Source organism: Notamacropus eugenii, chromosome 3 (genome assembly GCF_028372415.1).
Source record: "Notamacropus eugenii isolate mMacEug1 chromosome 3, mMacEug1.pri_v2, whole genome shotgun sequence".
NCBI lineage: Eukaryota > Metazoa > Chordata > Mammalia > Diprotodontia > Macropodidae > Notamacropus > Notamacropus eugenii.
Window position 1 is genome coordinate 89,877,340 of NC_092874.1, and position 13,356 is coordinate 89,890,695.

Genomic DNA, 13,356 nt, shown 5'->3' on the forward strand with positions numbered 1-13,356 from the left:
TAGACAAGCTGATATGTGTGATATGCTCCCTCAGAGTTGTTTTGATTTGCATCTCTCTAATCAATAGTGATTTAGAACATTTTTTCATATGACTATAGAAAGCTTTAATTTCTTCCTCTTAAAACTACCTGTTCATATCCTTTACCCTTATTTGTATTAAATTTCATCTTATGTCATTTACAGCCTATTAAAACCTTGTTCGATCCTAGCTCTGTCACCTAACATTTTATCCTTCTGAGTTTTGGATCACCTGCAAATTCAATAGACAAACTATACCTTTATCCAGGTCAGGACGTTAAATTTGAAGTCAGAGGTATTGATTTTGACTCAGTTGAGTTTGGCCTGGCTGCAATTTATTACATCTGTGACCTTGAATCATTTAACCTCTCTGAACGCTCCATTTTCTCATTTGGAAAATGAAGGGATTTGAATAGATTACCTCTGAGGTCACTTCCAGCTATGATTATTTGATCCCCATTTTTCCTAGGACTCTGTATGCACTTATAGGAGATCATGTCCTAGACTTAGAGGAAGGAGAGAAAATGTACTTTCTTGCTTGCCATAGCTTTTGAGTAAACATCCCTTTGTAAAAGCTAATAGTTGATGTTAATTGGTTCATTGATATTAAGAAATATCAACTGATCAATTGATATTGAGGGAAACACACTGAATGAAGGCTTGTGAGTAGTAGAAATACCCAAACAAGCAAATCACTCATTTAATGGCCATGGCAGGAAGACAAATACCCACAGCCGATTACCGCAAAATTCCCTGTTCTGGAAACAAGATCCTCAGATCTTGGTTGCTCTTGTTAGGAGTACCATGGATTCCCCTGGAGACCTGCTTTGTAGGAGAGTAGGTGTGGTTGTGGGGCTGAGAACATTATCATGGACCCCTCAGCCTGTCCTCAATCCTCCCCATTCGCCCTCTAGTTGTGCTTAGAACTTCCCTTCCCAGACAAATCAGTTATACCCATTGTGAGTGACTATAGGCTTCATGCCAGGAATAGCTGACATTAGTCCACTCTGAAGAGACCCTGTAAGTATCTCTTGGAGCCTCCTTGGATACAGAGGGCAAAAGCTATTATAGCGACAAGCCAGGAATAGCAATTCCTAATCTAAAGGGGGAATGAAATCGAGTCTTCATCATCTTCAACAACTATCGAGAATTGTCCTGGTAGTTTATATGCAGAAAGTTTCCTCCAGCCTGCAATAGATTTTTTTTCTCCTAATGTTATTTTCCAGATGTTTTCCTCCACGAAGGTTGTGGAAGAGGGAGGGGAGGGAAGTGCATTTACTTCATTAGTGTTCCTGCTATCATTTTTTACTTATGTAAAAATTCATTTTGGCAGAGGCTGCAGCATCTGTTACATTTTTACCTGGGCCTCAAGGGCAAAGGTTCTTACCTTTCCAGTCTCAAATTATTGTGCATAAGTATTTTCTTTGCCTTTCTGGGCTTCAACAGCAGGCAAAGGCATCTGGGAATTAACGGGTGGCTCTGCTTTTTTCACCAGGTCAACAGACGGCTCTCTCAGACTCGCAATGGATTTGGCAGCTGGGAGACACCTGAAGGCAGTTGTGTCCGCTAGGGTCTGGACTCTACTTTGCATCACATGTGACTCCTTGTGTATCCACATGTGCATATACACAAATACACACACACATACACACACACACAACCTTGCAGCAATCTCATGTCCACCAAGGATCCCATTTCATTGAATTCCTGACAGTCCAGCCTCCAAAGTCAGGGTTTTGAGCTAGGAATTCTCTTTCCCTGTGGAGCAGCTCTTTTAATTGGGGCCATATTTGGATGTGGGAAGTGTCAGCAATTTTCTTTCTGAGAATTCAGGCCTCCCTGGAAATCCCACAGTCTGTAATATCTGTTGGTTTCCAACATGAGTGTGAGTTTTTCTGGTTTGATTTTTTTTTTTTAATCAGCAGATTTGAAGGTGGCCTGGGAAAGAATTCATCCATGATAATATGGCAATCTCTATTGCATAATTAACTTGACCTTCTGGTGACAAACTCAGATCATTTAATTTTCAAAACTTCCAGTTTTAGGGGCACAGAAAAACAAATTTGAATCCCAGATTCTTGCTACCTAGATGAGTAATTCACTACCTGGAATTTTCTCATATGTTAAAATAGAATTTCTTTGGGGGAAAGGAGAATATTAATCCTAGTGTTTTGTTACACCACAAGAAATCCCATTTCAGTTTGGGCAGGGATAAGGAGGAGCTATAATGTAAAGATTCATAGGCAAGGAATTGCCTCAAGTCTTTAATTGGAGGTAGGAGAAAAGAGAGAGAAAGAAGGATGGTAATAAAAGGAAGGAAGATGAGAGAGCAAAAAAGGGGAGGGATGAAAGAAGGCAGAGGAAAGGTAAGAAAGAAATAAGAGGAGAAAAAAGAAAAAGGAAAAGGAAAGGTGAGAAAGAAAGGAAAGGAAAAGGAGAGAAAGAAAAGTAAGAAAGAAGATAGAAGGAAGGTAAAAAAGAAATGAGGGGAGAGAAAGGAAGATAGAAGGTGAGGAAGACAGCAGAGAAGAAGGAAAGAAGAGATTAGAATGGAGAGGAAGGAAAGGGGAAAAAAAGAAAGCAAAGAAGAGGAAAGGAAAAAGAAAAGATGCACAAATGTTCTAATAGCCAGCAGGGGGCGCCGACACCGTATAATCAAAGTTAGGACACTAAACTGTATAACAAAAAACAATTAAATTGATATAAAAAGCTGGGCAGTTACTACCTTCTTTCCCACAGCCTAAGCTTCTGGGGGTAATTTCAAGGAGGTAATGTTTGTGAGCATGAGATTCTAGAAGAACCTGTGGCCAAGGAGCCCATCTGCCTTGTTTTGTGGCTTCCACAAAATGGAAGTGTTGGATCAAAATGGAAAGCGGTTTCTCTCTGCCAAAGTGGTTAGGAAGCCTTTCTTGTTGCTAAACCATATCTAGGTCACCAGGAGGCAGTTTTGGGGATGTTTGAAAAACATTCCAGGGAAATTCACTATTCTACCTGGAGAAAGATAGGAGAAACTTCAAATAGTAGAGCAAAAAAGCCTTGCTGGAAACCATAACCAGAATACTCAGCCAGGGAACCTGCTGAATGACACCAAATCAGCTCACAAAGTAATTGAAATAGCTCAGCTGGGAGAACATTAGTCGGCCAGCCTGGTTTGATCCCGGGTTTGGGCAATTGGTGTTTGGCGGCAGCATGGCATGATTCCAGTGCCAGATTGGGAGTGAGAGGAATCGGTTTCAAGTCTCACATCAGCTACTTAGTATTTGTGTGACTGCACACAAATTCCGTAACCTTTCTCAGTCTTAGTTTCATCAGTCAAATGAGAGGATTGGCCTATCTTATTAATGACCCTTCTACCTCTAAATCTCTAATCCCATAAATCTCAATTAGTTAATTAATTAGAAGACCCATTACTTTTAAATTGAGTGTTCATTTTCTTTTACTCCCGGTTCTCTTTCCTCACCTCAGTGAATAACTGTGTTATTTAAGGAAGTTTAGAAGGCAAAATCTATGGGAGACCTGATTATTGACAAAGGATTTGAAGAGCCATCATGTAGAAGAATCACTAGTGTTAGGTTCAAGTTCTCAAATGTGTCCTTAGGATGATGGGAGTCTCAGAACATGTAGACATATCAGAAATACACATGAAGTTTTCTTTGAAACGTTTCATCATAGTCTCATCCCTTAGCACTGAGGCCTGGACATTTTGGGACAAAAACAAGACACACAAGACTTTGAGGGAAGAGGCAGACAAATACGCAATCTTCCTCAAGTGGACTGGGGAGAAGATATGCAAGCATGCCCATTCCCTTCCTTAGAAAGCTGGGATGAGACAGCTTCCAGCTCAAGACTGAGAGTATCATCCAGGTTTAACTCTTACTCTGTGAACATTCCAAACCTCCTAAAGAAACAAAAGTCAGGAATGCTGCTTAAATCTTTGAGCACTAGTAACTGCCCCTTATTTTCTTTGAATATCTAACTGTACTCATGATGGTAACACAGTGCTATGAGTTGCTTGGCTCTGTCTTTTATTTTAGTGCTGACTCAACCACAGGTCTCAGTTTTTTCATCCTTGACTGTTGCTAACCACTTTTATAAGAACACAATTGACATCATATTTCCTTCTAACTCAACTTCCTTCCCATACTATTCAGCCATCTCTGAAAAGAAATAGGAGATTTGGCTTATTAACAATAGACTTGATAGGCAAGGTCATGAAGTTAATTCCTTGATTTCCTTGCTTCTGTGGGCACAATCTACAACTGGTTAACTCTAGAAGTTGTTGTAGTTTAGTTGATTAATTGTATCCCACTCTTTGTGAGTCCATTTGTGGTTTTCTTGGCAAAGATACTGTAGTGGTTTGACATTTCCTTCTACAGCTCATGTTACAGAAGAGGAATTGAAGTGAAGGATTAAGTGATTTGCCCTGGGTCACACAGCTAGTAAGTATCTGTGACTGAATTTGAATTTAGGAAGATGAATCTTTTTGAGTCCAAGCCCAATACTCTATCCACTGTGCCACCTAGCTTTGAAGCTCAAGAGGATCCATTGTACTCCAGAGATAAGCAAAAATCACAAATCAGGGCTTTGATGATTATTTTTTCAATTGTTCAGACTCAAGAAAGTGATAGGAAAAATGCAAATTAAACTTTAAAATGTCAGGGGTACATTTTTTCTTGGGAGAGCCAGTTGTTAAACATTTACTGCAATAGCTTATTGCTGATTAGCTACTTCCCATACTTCACACAACTCATAACCTCACAGGCACCTCCATTTAGAGCTGGAAGTGACCTCAAAAGCCACCTAGTCCACTTTCATTCTAGAAATAAGGAACCTGAAGTTTCAGAAGGTTAAGTGATTTGCCTAAGGTCTCATAGCTAGTAGGTGAGAAACCTAAGATCGAACTTGTATCCTCTGTCTTCAAATCTAGCACTCCTTCCCGTGCATTACATTTTCTGAGACTAAATTATGTAATTTGATATTCTATGCTCGGAACTCTCCTTCCTATGATTATCTCTTGTCCCCCTTCTCTTAACGGGATGCATTAGTAATAATGACCATTTCAATTATGTTCTATTTCCCATTTGTACTGTCAGGGTCTTAAGGCAGCTAGGTGGTGCAGTGGATAGAGCACCCAGTGCAGGAGTCAGGAGGACCTGAGTTCAAATCTCACCTCAGACACTTGACACTCACTAGCTATGTGACCTTGGACAAGTTACTTAACCTCAATTGCCTCATCCTGGGTCATCTCCAGTCATCCTGATGAATATCTGGTCACTGGATTCAGATGGCTCTGGAGAAGAGGTGAGGCTGGTGACCTGCACAGCCCTCCCTCACTCAAAGCAAAGTCAAGTGCAAGTCATATCATCATTTCTCTGATGGCATGGTCTTCTTTGGCAACAAAGGACAAACACACATAAGTTCTCTCCTACCTTACTTAGGCCATGGTACTAATTACTCTACAGTAAAATGCTAAAAATTATTTTGGTAGTTACAAGGAGACAGATTTGTATCAATATTAATTTTTCCAATACTCATAACTAATACATAATACAAAATTATGCAGGAGCAGTTTCTGTTGTGTACCCATGCTTTCTGAGCCAAGCCCCCATTTCACCGCCAAGATCTGCCAAGTAGACTGGAAATCTTAAAGCCTCTATTGCCTCTGTCTGTGGTTCAAATGAGCTGGTTGCCCTTGTGAACTAATCTGAAGCAAAGAAGACTTCCCACAACTTGGGCCAGTTTTTCTACCTATTGTCTGAACTTCGACAAAGTCTCCATAATCTTTAGCTTTCAGAAAATCTTGGAAGTTGGGAAGGTTTCAGCCTCTCTCACTAATAGTGGAAAGACATCAAAATATAGTGGAAAGAGCACTGGGTTAGGAATCAGAGACTTTGCATCACATGAAGATGGAATCACAGAATTTGAGATTGGAAGGGTCCTCAGCAATCATCTAATCCAACCCACTCACAAAAGGAATAACCATCCAACCATCCAACAAGTGAACTAGGTACTGCTTGAAGATTTCCAAGGGCTGAGAACCCACTCCCTGTTCAGGCAACCCATTTTACTTTCGAACAGATCAAATCATTTAGAAGTTCTTTTTATCAAGCCTAAATGTGACTCTGAAACGTGCACTGATTGTTTCTGATTCTGCCTACTGGAGCCCAGCAGAACAAATCCAATCCTTCTGCCATATGGCAGGCTTTCAGATACCTTCACTTGGTTGTTGTATGCTTTGCCATTATTTTCTTTTCCAGGCTAAACTGTCCCCATATGACATGGTTATGTTATGTTAAGGCTCTTCAGTATCCTTGTTGGCCTTCTATAGACACTCGCCAGCTTTTCAATGTTGTTCTTAAACCACGTGCCCAGAACAAAACACAATACCCTAGATGAGGTCAGATGAGGCTAGAGTACACTGGGTATCTCTCACCTCACTAATCCTGGAAACCATGCATGTCTCCATTAATGCCCCCAAATCACATTAGCATTTTTGTCTGACAAATCACCGTGCTGACTCATATTGAGCTGTCAGTCCATTAAAAACCTAGCCTACTTGGATGCTTTTCAGAAGAACTACTTCTCCCTATGCCTTACCCACCTCTTATATGTAAGGAAGTTGATTTTTTGTACTCACTAAAGTGCTAAAAATTATATTTGTAGTTACAAAGAGACAGATTTGAATCAATATCAATTTTTGCAAAACTTTATATTTGTCCCTGTTGAATTTCATCTTATTAGATTCAGTCCACTGCTCTGGCAGTTCAAAATGCTTGGGGGTCCTGACTTCGTCACCCATTATGTTAGTTACATGTCATCTACAAATTTGATGAACACAACATCCAAGGCTTTATCCAGGCTGTTGATAAAAATAGGATGAGTTCGATCCCAGCTCTGTTATTTCCTGTGTGACCTTAAGCAAGTCATTGGCACTTCCCTGGGTCTTTATTTCCTTACATGTAAAAGGAGGAGGTTAGGCTAAATATTTCCAAATATCCTATGATCCTTTCTTCTGGAGTCTAGGTTTTTTAAAAATGTCCCTTCATTTTTTTTCATTTTTTCATTTATTTTTAAAAATTTAATTAATTTATTTGTTTTCAGTTTTCAGCAATCACTTCAATAAGTTTTAAATTTTCTGCTCCTTCCTCCCTGCTCCTTCTCTGAGACAACATGCAATGTTATAAGGGCTCTACACATACATTCTTATTAAACATATTTTCACATTGGTCATGTTGCATAGAAGAATTAAAATGAATGGGAGAAACCATGGGAAAAACCAAAACAAAACAAAAGATAACAAAAGAGAAAACAGTCTGCTTCATTCTGTGTTCCAATTCCATACTTCTTTCTCTGAATGTAGATGGCATTTTGCATCAAGAATCCTTTGGAAATGTTTTAGGTCCCTGCATTACTGTGAAGGGCCAAGTCTATTAGAAACAGTCCTCTTACACTGTGGCTATTACTGTGCAGTGTTCTCCTGGTTCTGCTCATTTCACTCAGCATCAGTTCATATAAGTCTTTCCAGGCTTTTCTGGTCTGCCTGTTTGTCATTTCTTATAGCATAATAGTATTCCATTACATCCATATACCACAACTTGTTCAGTCATTCCTCAACTGATAGGCATCCCCTTATGGAATTTGTTTTTTTTTAAATAACAGTTCAGATAATATATTAAGGTTGCAGGGTCCCCGCTAAAGGATTTTCTTGGCTCCAAAGAAGTGTCCAAGGAAAGTATGAATGAGTATTGTTAGAAGCATTATAAATGGAAATTCTCACCCTCTGTGAAGTGTTCGGTCAATGTCATGGAAGTTTGCTTCCAACTCCGAGTGTCTGTGATTCCTACTTAAATGTTCTTTGTGCTTTGCAATGAGTTTCCATATTTCTTTTTTCAATAAGCCCTCATATCAATACTGTAAGATTGGATGGGTATTACTATCTTCATTTTACAGGTAAGGAAACTGAGGTTCATAGAGGTTAAATACTTACCATCACTAGCCAATGGTAGAGGAGTGACTGGTAGGACATTTTTCATCATATCATAATTTGGGATTGTTTTCCTGGAAGGTGGTAAGAGAGAGAGAGAGAGAGATTTCTAGAAAAGATGATAGACAGATATGGCTGCAGTCACTTTGTCTTCCAGAATATCTTATTTCCTTTTCCTAAATACATATGTTCCCAGGAAAAAGAGCCTTCCAGAACTCCAGAAAGTTGATCAGCCTTACTAATTTGATGAGTCCCCTAATCACCTTTATGAGGTTATAGCATGAGTCATTATTTGAAAGACTCTAAGGTGCCCTTCCAAATGGAGAGTCTGAGGCACAGAACTGACAGTTGGTTACTAGGAGTTAGCAATGTTGTCTGAGATGATTGAGTGGGATTCAGAAGGATTCCTGAGTTGTCCCTCTCTGTGGTCTATAAAAGTGAGATCATGACACACCAGCTTAGTCTCTTTTAGACCTTTTTTTTTGCCTTCCCCATTCACTAAAGTGACCAACATGCAGTGTTGCAGTTCTGGGAAAGCAAAGTCCATGCTCAGGCATAGTCTTTCCCCAGAAATGTGTATAGGAGTGTGGAAAGAAGTGTAGGAGAATTGCATGTGCTTACATGCAGCCCAAGAGGAACCTGAGAGGGTTTTCCCAGAACAAGAGATAAAAGGAGCCAGGGCCCTGAGAAATTTCCAGCAGTATTAGATGTGTGCTTGTCCACTTAGGCTAAGAGGAGGTATGCCAGTTATGAAGATTGCCTCATGGGGGACCTCAAGTTTGAGAGTTCAGGGAATAAAACCTTCTGGGGTCGGGGTGAGGGTTTCCTGATATTGTATCCAGCTTGGAGAGCAAAGTCATTGAGTTATTTACAAAATAAAAATGAATTTACAATAAATTTCCTGAAAAAAGAAAGAACTTGTGGTGCTGTCAAAGGGTTCAATATCAGAAACTGATATGATTTATAGTGGAAATGACATTAAAGAAGGGATATTACCATCTGCTTTACCATTGACCCCTAAAGACCATTGAAATTTTTTCATCTGACTTGCATCTGAAAGCCTCCTCATATGTTATTTACCCCTATTAGAATACAAACTCTTTGACAGCCTTATTTTTCTATCTGTATCCCTAGCACTTAGAACAGTGCTTTACACGAAGTAAATGCTTAATAAATTCTTTCTTGCTTCCTTCCCTCTCTTTCCCTTCCCTCTTTTCTTCCTTTCCTTCTTTCCCTTATTCATTCTTTTCCTCCTTCTCTCTTTCTTTCCTTCTTTCTCTCCTTCCTTTACTCCCTCTGTCCCTACTTTCTTCCCCTCCTTTTCCTCCCTCCCTTCTTCCTTTCCTTCCCTTCTTCCTTCCATATAATTCTTTTCTAAAAATTTATTTATTTTGTTTTCAACATTCATTTCCAGAAAATTTTGAGTTCCAGATTTTCTCCCCATCTCTCCCCTCCCCCCACCCCAAAACGCCGAGCATTCTAATTACCCCTATCACCAATCTGCCCTCCCTTCTAACATCCCTTCCTTCCCTTATCCCCAGCTTCTCTTTTGTCCTGTAGGGCAAGATAAATGTCTATATCCTATTACCTGTATTTATTATATCCCAGTTGTATGCAAGAACAATATTCAATAGTTGTTCCTAAAACTTTAAGTTCCAACTTCTCTTCCTTCTTCCCTCCCCACCCATCCCCATTGGGAAGGCAAGCAATTCAATATAGGCCATATATGTGTAGTTTTGCAAATGACTTCCATAATAGTCATGTTGTGTAAGACTGTCTATATTTCCCTCCATCCTATCCTGCACCTCATTTCTTCTATTCTCTCTTTTGACCTTGTCTCTCCTCAAGAGTGTTGACTTCCAATTGCTCCCTCCTCCCATTGCCCTCCCTTCCATCATCCCCCCACCCTGCTTATCCCCTTCTCCCCCACTTTCCTGTATTGTAAGACAGGTTTTCATACCAAAATGTGTGTGCATTTGATTCCTTCCTTGAGTCAAATGTGATGAGAGTAAGCTTCACATTTTCTTTCTCACCTCCCCCTTTTTCCCTTCATTGAAAAGTCTTTTTCTTGCCTCTTTTATGAGAGATAATTTGCTCCCTTCCATTTCTCCCTTTCTCCTCCCAATATATTCCTCTCTCACCTCTTAATTTTATTTTTTTAGATATGATCCATTCCTATTCAACTCACCCTGTGATCTTTGTCTCTCTCTCTCTCTCTCTCTCTCTCTCTCTCTCTCTCTCTCTCTCTCTCTCTCTCTCTCTCTGTGTGTGTGTGTGTGTGTGTGTGTGTGCAATCCCACCAACTACCCAGATACTGAAAAATTTTCAAGAGTTACAAATATTGTCTTTCCATGTAGGAATGTAAACAGTTCAACTTTAGTAAGCCCCTTATGATTTCTCTTTCCTGTTTACCTTTTCATGCTTCTCTTCATTCCTGTGTTTGAAAGTCAAATTTTTTTTTCAGCTCTGGTCTTTTCATCAAGAATGCTTGAAAGTCCTCTATTTCATTGAAAGACCATTTTTCCCCTGAAGTTTTGCTGGGTAGGTGATTCTTGGTTTTAGTCCTAGTTCCTTTGACTTCTGGAATATCCTATTCCATTCCCTTCAATCCCTTAATGTAGAGGGTGCTAGATCTTGTGTTATCCTGATTGTATTTCCACAATACTTGAATTGTTTCTTTCTAGCTGCTTGCAATATTTTCACCTTGACCTGGTAACTCTGGAATTTAGCTACAATGTTCCTAGGAGTTTCTCTTTTTGGATCTCTTTCAGGAGGTGATTGGTGGATTCTTTCAATATTTATTTTGCCCTCTGGTTCTAGTATATCAGGGCAGTTTTTCTTGATAATTTCACGAAAGATCATGAATAGGCCCTTTTTTTGGTCATGGCTTTCAGGTAGTCCCAGAATTTTTACATTGTCTCTCCTGGATCTATTTTCCAGGTCAGTTGTTTTTCCCATGAGATATTTCACATTATCTTGCATTTTTTCATTTTTTTGGTTTTGTTTTGTGATTTCTTGGTTTCACATAAAGTTATTAGCTTCCATCTGTTCCATTCTAATTTTTAAAGAACTATTTTCTTCAGTGAGCTTTTGAATCTCCTTTTCCATTTGGCTGATTCTGCTTTTTAAAGCATTCTTCTTCTCATTGACTTTTTGAACCTCTTTTGCCAATTGAGTTAGCTTTTTTTTAAAGGTGTTATTTTCTTCAGCATTTTTTTGGGTCTCCTTTAGCCAAGTTGTTGACCTGCTTTTCACAATTTTCTTGCATCTCTCTCATTTCTCTTCCCAATTTTTCCTCCCCCTCTCTTACCTGATTTTCAAAATTCTTTTTGAGCTCTTCAATGGCCTGAGCCCATTGAATATTTATTTTGGATGTTTGGGATACAGAAGCCTTGACTTTTATATCTTTCCCTGATGGTAAGCATTGTTCTTCCTTATCCAAAAGGATGGTAGAAGATATCTGTTCACCAAGAAAGTAACTTTCTATAGTCTTATTTTTTTCCCTTTTTTGGGCATTTTCCCAACCAGTTACTTGACTTTTGGGTCTTTTGTTGAGTAGGGTATACTCTGGGGATCTGTAAGATCTCAGTTCCTCCAAGGTGGCACAGTCAAGCGTATCCACTGGTCTGGGAGCAACTAGAAACTTTTGTGCCCAGAATCTTTGAATAATAGAGTTTCCTCTGCACAGCTACCTTGCTCCAGTTCCACCAAGCCAGCACTAGAGTCTGAGATTCAGATAAGCTGCTCAATTCCCCCAGGGGCTTTTGGTGGGGGCAGGGCTACCTTACAGGGCTGAGGTAAAGATCAGCTGCTCAGTTTCCCCAGGGGCTTTATGACCCAACAATGGATACCAGGCTGCTGTGGGAGCTACTGCCATCTGATGTGGCCTCTGTCGCCACTGCCTGAGGCCAGAGCTATGGGAAGAAACTGCTCCCTTCTCAGCCAGCTGAAAAAACCCTCTCACTGACCTTTGGGGACTGTGGGTTGAGGGATCTGCAAACTGCTGCTACTGTCGCTGGGGATTCTACCCCCAAGGCCTGCTCGAATCCTCCTCCTGGAGCCATCTGCCAAGGCTGGGCTGGGCTCCGTTCCACGTCCAGTGCAACAGACCTTTCCTGTTGGCCTTTCAGGTCACCCTGGGCTGGAAATCTCCTCCACTCTGTTGTTCTGTGGCTTCTGCTGCTCTAGAATTTGTTGAGAGTCTTTCTTCACAGGTATTTTATGGGCTGTGAGGGAATAGCTAGTGCATGGGCGTCTTTCTACTCTGCCATCTTGGCTCCCAATCCTTCTATATAGTTCTTGCTAATTCAGCAACCCCTAGAGTGTTTGCCTTCTGGGAGGAATCCAAACCACAATGTTACACTATAGGTCTGGAAAATATTGTATAGGGTCCTGTGGGAGGGTTAGGGAACTACCAGAATGTCAAAAGGATGCCCCAATGGCAATCCCAAGTTTAGCTCCTTTCTGAGGGGAGCTGGTAGGCAATTTGAGTGTTTCACATATTTCTGTATCTGTTTATGGGCTTCTGTGAGTCCTTTGTATATTTTGCATATTCTATGGGGTTAAATAAAGACTGTTCTATCTACATGTGTTATTACTTTGAATGCTTACATGGGAGTCCTCAAATTAGGGAAAACTGAGAGATCAGGTACTGATTGGTAAAGGCTCCCTACCTCTAGCCAATCCCAGCTACTCACCCTTGCTTTATCACCACTTTCCTACCATGCCCATACTATTCTACATCTCCCTCTTCTGCTCCTTGCTCTAGGAACAATGATCAGGTCAACAGTCTCATTGTTTTCAGAAAGTGAATGTCAATTAGATGCCCTATGGTTGACCATCTCTGTGACTTCATGCTTCCCTGGCCACTACTCCCCTATGAGAATTGTCTCCCCCTTTTTGAGTGTAAGTTCCCTGAGTGCAGAGAATATCCCTGTTTTTATTTGTGTCCTTAGTGCTTAGCATGCAGTAAACATATAACCAATGGTGTGTGGGGTGGTGGGAGGTTTAACTGTTATTGTCTCACACCTGGACAGTTGCAATAACCTGATGGTTACTCTCTGTTCCTCAAGTCTCTCCTCACTCCAGTCCATTCTCCACTCAGCTGCCAACATGAGCTTCCTCAGGTGCTGGGGTCATCTCCTGCCACCTTGTATCAGTAAGTACCCCAAGCACACAGTGGGGCCTACTATCACAGGTTCTTAAATCTGCATTTATAACAGGAAAGGCAACTTGAGGGGTCAACAATCACTTTAATCAGTTCAAACAAATGCTTCCATACATGCCTTTTTTATCTTTTATGTTCCCAAAGTTACTAAGCCTTCCATCTATTCAACAAACAATCTTCTTATCTT

General features: G+C 40.4%; 1 long non-coding RNA gene across 1 annotated transcript in view; it reads left to right on the forward strand.

Annotated features, from left to right (window-relative positions):
* LOC140532948 (uncharacterized) overlaps positions 1–12,620 on the forward strand; it is a 53,934-nt gene extending 41,314 nt beyond the window's left edge. The window contains exon 3 of the long non-coding RNA XR_011976748.1: positions 1,514–12,620. This is a non-coding gene — a long non-coding RNA (uncharacterized lncRNA). The remainder of the gene's footprint in view (positions 1–1,513) is intronic.
* Positions 12,621–13,356: the final 736 nt, after the last annotated feature.